Raw genomic sequence first — 7,639 nt, forward strand, 5'->3', positions numbered from 1 at the left:
ACTTAGGTCTTAGGACTTTCAGAAAGCTTTCAAGAGGACCTCTGATTTTTTTTTAGTGAATCTGTACAATACCCAGAAAATGTTCTGGTTTTCATTAAGACACCAGAAGGACCAAGATCTCTAACCAGATGGCTTGAAGTTAATACTGAATTTATTGTATTTTGGAGGCAACACATCTTCAAGACAGTGAAATTCTGTGGTCAGGTCACGCACATGTAGGTCTGGACATTGCTGATGGTATCTACTTCCTGGAGACATTGATAAAAAACATGCTGCTTAAGAACTGTCAGAACTGAATAAAATGTCCTGAAGTCACAAAGTCGATAAACAAAGGTGGTAAAAACCAGTGTGACCTCAGAGAATTGTATTGCTCCATAAGAGGGAAGTCTTAAGTCTTATTACCTCACTAAAACAGCAACTTTTGCACGATTTCAATGTGAGCAAATGACTCAAGTGGAAAGCCTTGCTTTGCCATGGCCGGGCTCCAGCAGGGAAATCTAACGCCCTCCATGACAAGCTAAGAGTCTTTTGTAGCTATGCATTAAACATATATCTGCAGGTCAGGAAGGAATGGATGGAAAACTGCTGTCAGCACTGGCATTCCCCTTGGCTACTCAGAAACAGTTGCACAGAATAAAGCAGGCCCTGATCTTGGCCTGGACATCTTGGACAAAGACATCTGACCTTTGGCATCCCCAAAGACAAGAAAACCAGTGAGACATTTTCAGCAGAGTATTCACTAAAGCAGCAGTTTTGCAAGAAAATTTGGGAAATTGTGACTTAGCTTCTGGCAGTACTTCCTCAAGGCAGTTGAAGTTTTCTGCTTCTGGTGATATGAAAAGTAGGTTGAATTAAGACAGACAGATAAAATGAGAACCTGACAGATTTGCTGTTTCTTCCTTCAGGTATCTCTCACTGAAATATTTAACTGGTTAGTTTAGCAACCTACTGCATACTATTTTAGCTTTTCCTATCTTAAGAATAAAATCTTTGGTTACTAAACATTTTAATGAAAGTAATTTTAATAGATTTTTCTAAGAATTTAGTTCTGCCACATTTTTCCGTGTCTGCTACTGTGACTGCAACCTTCAGTGTGACTATCCATTTGAATTTTGGCTCTGTTCAAAATTCACTATAACATTTCTTCAACATACAGAGCTCTGTCAAAATCTCTGTCTAGGGCTGTTCACACAAAGGACTCTCCATAGAACAAGGAACAAAACACATAAAGGTATTTGTCTTTTGAAGCAAATTACTACACATTGCCACAATTTAAAGAATTGTCACTGAGCCAGAATTCTGGTTTTATTCCTTTATTCCTGAGGGGAAAAAACCCTCTTCTGACTAAACCTTAGTTTCAAATCACATTTAGACACCTAATTACTGAATTAAGTTTATTCCACAGTTTGACATCAGTATCATAATCCAGTTACCTACCCCGTGGTGCTTTAACTTGTGATAGTGAATGCTTTCTGTTCGAGATATTGTACCACAGCTACTGGACAGCCATAACTGATAGGATTATGTAAAAACAGCAGCTTATCATGAATGTCCTAACATTTTCTGATGTTAAATACTCACTTGAGAATGATGCAACTGCAAATATTGCCAGTGGTTTTGTTTGCCAAGGTTATATTTTGCCTTAAGTGATGCAAAAGAACACAGGCTCTATTCCTGAAATAGCTGGTCTATAAATATGATACCTTTAGATACCCAACTGAGCCAATGATTCTTTTGCCTTCAGACTGAAATGCTGGATTATGCCATTCGTGAGGAAAAAAACCTAGCCATTTTAGATATTTCACCTTGCATTCTTATAGCATAAGAGGGATTGAATTTTCCCTTTCGTCTTTACTCACACTGAGTGAGAAAACTGCTGACATGCTCCTTTCTTTTTGATCTGTGTCTTGTGGCTCCCCCATCTCCTGCTACGCCAAACTGCACCCCTTTGGCCAGTCTGCAATTATATTCTGGTAATAATCTTTCCCCTTTGGCTTTCCTGGTGTCTCTCATCCTCCACAAATTTTTGAGTCCAGGTTTCTTTTCCCTTAATGCATCTCAAATACTGTGCACACCACAGTGTAGGTTCACAGGCATCTGCAAACGATTAAAGCAACCATAGCTCCTAAAAAGCAAAACAATCCTCATTTTTGGAGGAATTTGGGGTAATATTGCCCCACATATTATATAGTAGAAATAACCTCAAGAAAGAAGTATTTAAGTTTTCTGATTAGCAAAACCTAAGTCATACAGCCAAGTCAATGATGACCACAGGGAAAGCAAGAATTTCTGAGGTGCTATTTTGGGAAGGAGGGATGTGAAGAGAACAAAAACAGAAGAGAAAGAAAACCATAATGCTGGAAAAATTGGAATCCTCAGATCAAAACAGTTTTACAAATAGGAAGAAGTGATTTCATCCTCAGGTACTGTTTGATCTCTACCCTAGATCTCAAAGTGCAGAGAAACAGCAAACAGCTGTTCTCACAGGACAGAGTGAAAGGGAAATGAGTAATGACGAACTCTGCTGCTTAGCTACCCAGGGATGTTTGCCCCAGATAGCAAAAGCAGGAGTGCCCAGACTGGAACTCTGCAGCTGTTGATGTGGCTTGGCTCTGTCATGAACTAGTGAACTTGTTTCCAGCAGTTGTTTGGTGCAATGGCCTCTCTTAGCAGGTGTAACAGATCCCATATCCCTCACTACATCCCACAGCCCCCTCGTACCCTAAGCCACTACAGTTTTCATATGCTGTTTTGTAAATGATTGGCATTTTTCAGGTTGTTGAAAAAAATGGTCATATTCTACAAAAAGGCTCTTGGAAAAAAAGCCACATCTTCAAATAATTCCACTCTGACTGAATCCAAGTTAGAGGCTTGGATATCAGTATTGTAATAAATACATGAACACAATATGCCCACTGAATCTATATTAAATCTGTGGGTTTCTATCGTATTATGGTTTTTAATCACATTTTTACAATGACAGTCAAAACACCATCTCCATCCATTTATCTTCTTAATAATCAGCAATGCTCTTTTGTCTGCTGAAAGATCTTTGCCCACACAAGCCATAAAAGTAGAAAACATGATGCAACATGCTATAAGCTCCTGATCATTTCCATCTACCCATTATTTGTTCCTGCTGAAACTGCTCCAGTCCTGGACAAAATGAAATCATTAAGTATACTAACATTCATTAATATAAGAACAATTTTAAAAATCAATATATTCCACTATGTATTCTAAAAACTTCAGATATCACAGATCAAACTTTGAACGCACTGGAAAACAGCAGCTCTGCCATAGTCTAACAGTAATTACTAACTATCTTTGAAACTAAGTCCTTAAAGTTGTTTCAAACTGTGTATAAAGCACACAATCTTCAACTGAGAGGAAGTGTATATTTTTTCCATTTAATATAGCAAGCAATGACACTTTCAGCAGTTTTTAGTTGGTGGTATTTGAACTGTGATCTTTGATTTTGTCCTAGAATTCTTCACATACCTTCTAAAGCCCCAGAAGTCTTGGGTGAGCACATCACAGTCTTTTCTTTCCAATTAAAGTCCCCCTTCTTCAAACATCTTTCCACCTTTGTCTAGTTTAACACTGAGCTTGTTTCCCGCAAACCATTATCCACAGAAATTTCTTTGTCTTCTGTTTCAAAACAAATCATTCTTCTTTCTTCAAACATTTTTAGACTTTTAGATGGAGAGTTGCAGAAGGTGCACAAGGTGCTTGCTTATCACTGGTTTTGCCTGAATCTAACTCTGTGTGCAATTCTATCTAAACTTAGATACTCATAAGTTAACTAGTCATATTTCACATCATAATGTTAAGTATAAAGTTTTATCTAAAATATAAATGTCTGAAGCATGGGATAAACATCTCCTGAAATAAGTATTTACCTCCAGCTGTTCACTGGGCCTGCATTGTAGACATCCAAGGTTAAGCAAGATGAATCCTACTGCCTCTACCACATTCTTGGTCCAGTCACTGAGAAAGTACTGCAGAGATACTTCCATGTAACAGAGCATGTTACCTGACTAAAGGTTACCAGTTAAACACAAAGCCATGGCAAGGACCAGAACAATTAGCAAAAAGCAAGTGCAGATTCACAAATCCAAAAAACATGGAAGGGGAATGATACAGATGACTGCTACTAGTGCAAAACCCACTAAACAAGTGCAAGAAACTCCCTAGAAAACTCCACAAACTGAGGGATTACCTAAAGGTTTTAAGACTTCAGAGGAGTAAGAATTTAGGGACTGTGTAAAATTTATTAGAGGATTATTTTTTAGTGGACTGCAGCAGTGTGGAAGTGTGCCAAACTTTCTCTGGGATGTTTAAGGTAACCACCAGAAGTGTGTAAAGGGAGTGACTAAGGTAGACTGGAAAGAGGCATAGAAAAACCAAGGACAAAGATGATAAAGGGGATCAGTCCCATGTAGACAGCTTGCCAATTAGACTGCACTGCTGTAGTCCACCCCATATTATTGTTGCACCCTATTTCTCACTAGTCTTGTGTGCACCTACCTGTCAAGGCTAGCAAACCTCAAGTGGGACTAGCCCACAAGCAGGGCAACAGGAGTATGATCCCCTGGAGCAGGACCACACATGTCTGAGGCACTTGAAGGTCCAGGGGTCTGCAAATGGGAAACATAGGCTGGTTGCCAGTCAGTGCCTGGAGTGTCTGACAGAGCTCCACTGCAGCTGTGTCCACACCACAGGTGAGGCTCAGCCTGGCCAGGTGCAGAAGGAAGAGGGTGGAGCAGCAATACCCAGCAGTCTCTGTTTGCACAGGTGCCAACACAGGCACTGCCCTCTGCCCCGGGGATCTGTGGCTGGCAGTATTTATTTTTTGTATTGTGTGTAAGTGTGCACACAGCTATTGTTTTATACTGTTACAAGCTTGATGATAGGAATCACAACAGCCTGGGGTCCTTTGGCTAGGGAGGGGAAAGAAAAAAAGCCCTCATCCCAAAAGCCAGGGGATTCTGCTACCATGAGCAAAGCGAAGAAGGGCCATGCAGACACAGGCAAAAACCCTGTTGAAATTTTCAGTTGGTCTGAAAGGTTTATATATTTCCACACACCTAATGGTCATTTAGTTTGTTTTAGGTATTTGTAACATACAGAGAGTAAAAGAAATTACTTAATTCAAATATCTGTTTTATTACATAGTCTGGCTATGATAAAATGGAAATAAAACATTGATGACTCCATAGCTGCTCTATCATGAAACAGCTAAACTCACCAAGGCTATGAATACTGTTTTAAGTATTTATGCAATAAAGGAATTATTTTTCTTTCAAACCACTGCTTAAGTATCTTCCCAAAGAAAGAACATACACAGAAGTTTTGTGCGTTTTTAAATCAGCAGGTCTGTAGGCAATGCATTGGTTTAGAAAATAATCCATCATCTTTCTTTTTTTCTTTAATCAACGACACCAGAATTTTTAAAGGGAAACACTACCAGTTCCTTTAGATTTTCAGTATTTTATGTGGTACTAAGGCCTTTATTCTGCATATACTTGGGTACACATACATGCAGATGCATGTATCCATAGTCTTTTTATATATAATAATTTTGATAAATCTAGGTAACTCCATTAAGGTAACTAAGATGAAGCCTGATTGCACCTCTGAAATCACTGAGGGGAAAATAATAAAAATCCCTGCCAAATAAAAAGTGTTTAAGGGCTCCAACTCCTTTAATTTCTAAACCTTTCCAGCAATGGCCTGTAACAGACTTACATGAGCACTGCCTGCAAGCACCACCTGCCAACTACTACACTTAAATGAATCTATTTGAGTATTGTGGCATTATGTACTTTAGGTGGATGACCACAGAGAGTGTCAAACTGTAAGGATTTCCAGAAGGATAAATCAACAGCAGCTGGCCCAACAGTGTACAAATCCATGTTCAGGGATCCTCTGAACTGACAGACTGCAACCACCACCTGCAAAATTCCAAATGACTGATTCCCAATCAGAAAGCCCCAGCTCAGATCCACTGATTTTACAACTAGCATGTTTCTTAAAGCCAAAGCAAGACATGACTTTGGAAAACAGACATTTTCCCTGAATGCTAAGAGGGTGCCTCACACAATGTCTGTAAAATTTATCCAAATATTTTGGAAAAGGAATTCATAACTAAATGCACAGACTCCGAGTAACCCTCCTAACGTTAAAATTCCTTTTTTCAGCATAGTTTCCATCCTCCTAGCAATTTTTAGTCAACCCTGATCCTTTGAGTTGCACCACTCGGGTCCTCTCTGAAAGCAAGAGTTCACAAAGGTCTTAGAACACGAGGAGATCCAATATCACACCAAAACCTAACCAACTTCAGAACTGAAAGCTCTCCTTGCATTCAGACTTCTGCACCAAAGCTAATAAATTCCAAGCAGCAGGGCTTGTTCACATCAGAGGTTACCATGACTCAACAAATCAATAATCAACAACTTCAACTCATGCAAAACTGACAAGGCTAAAAATTTTTAATCATCTTTCAGATTAGTCTGGTTTTGCAAATCATGCAAGACTTGAATACAGCTGTGTCACAAGCCATATTTTGGACTGCATATTCTCCCTCAATTTTTTCAGTATTTCAGGAAGAAAATAAACTGTATTTGGCACAGAGTGCACTGTATTAGTACAACAGGCACACAGCCAGCATCAGCCTATTTCCTGATCTGTTCCACTTCTTCTCATCATCCTACTTATAGCTCTTCAGATCTTGCCTCTCTTCCTGCATCACCCCATAAAGGTAAGTGATCCAGAGAGTCAAAGTTACATTATGGCCCCTTATCACCAAAGAGCCATAATTTTGCCATGATGATTCAGGAATCTTGCCCAAACAGTACTGCTAGAGACAAGTTAAAGGGTAAGAACCAGAAATACATATGGATTAGTGTCAGCAGATACATTAAACAGGATACTATCCAAAGGCAAGTGCTCCAAGTGCTCAATTTCCAGATTAAAAAAAAGGAAAAAAAAAAAGTATTAAGTTCACTCTACTTGAGTTTATCACTTCTTTTTGTACATAAGCTCAGGGCAAGGCATCATTACAGACTGCAGGGTTAATACTTAAAAAGATCACTTTGCACAGATGATGTTAAGCAATATTACAGTTGTTGTATATCTCGTATCTCTCTTCAGTCTAGACAGCCTAGTTTAATTCCAGCATAATTTTCTGATCACCTTGCTGGCTTCAGTAAAAGACTGTTTATCCCACTGGAAGCGAAGCAGCATGTTTCCCAGGAAAACTGTAAAGGAACTTTGGGCTACAGAGACCTTGTGAAGTGTGAAATTTCCATTTTTCTTCTATGAACGTAAAACAGAAAGCTTGCAATAATCTCATCCAAAGGAGTTTCTGTGATTTATAAAATTGATGTAATTTTTCATCCAGATTTTGCAAGTTTCAAAGAGAAAAATTTATTCAACTAAGTAATCATCAATATTAGCAACTTCTGAACAGTCTGAAGTTTGGTCAAGTTATATAACAATAGTTAAGAAGACAGAGCAGAATTATAAATATGTTTACAGGTGTCTTTACATACAGATGTTGAGTTTCTTTTTGGATAAAAGAAAAATAATATATTGTACTATCAGTAGTATAATGCAGACAGTTGGAATAATCAAG

Source organism: Oenanthe melanoleuca, chromosome 2 (genome assembly GCF_029582105.1).
Source record: "Oenanthe melanoleuca isolate GR-GAL-2019-014 chromosome 2, OMel1.0, whole genome shotgun sequence".
Classification (NCBI taxonomy): Eukaryota; Metazoa; Chordata; class Aves; order Passeriformes; family Muscicapidae; genus Oenanthe; species Oenanthe melanoleuca.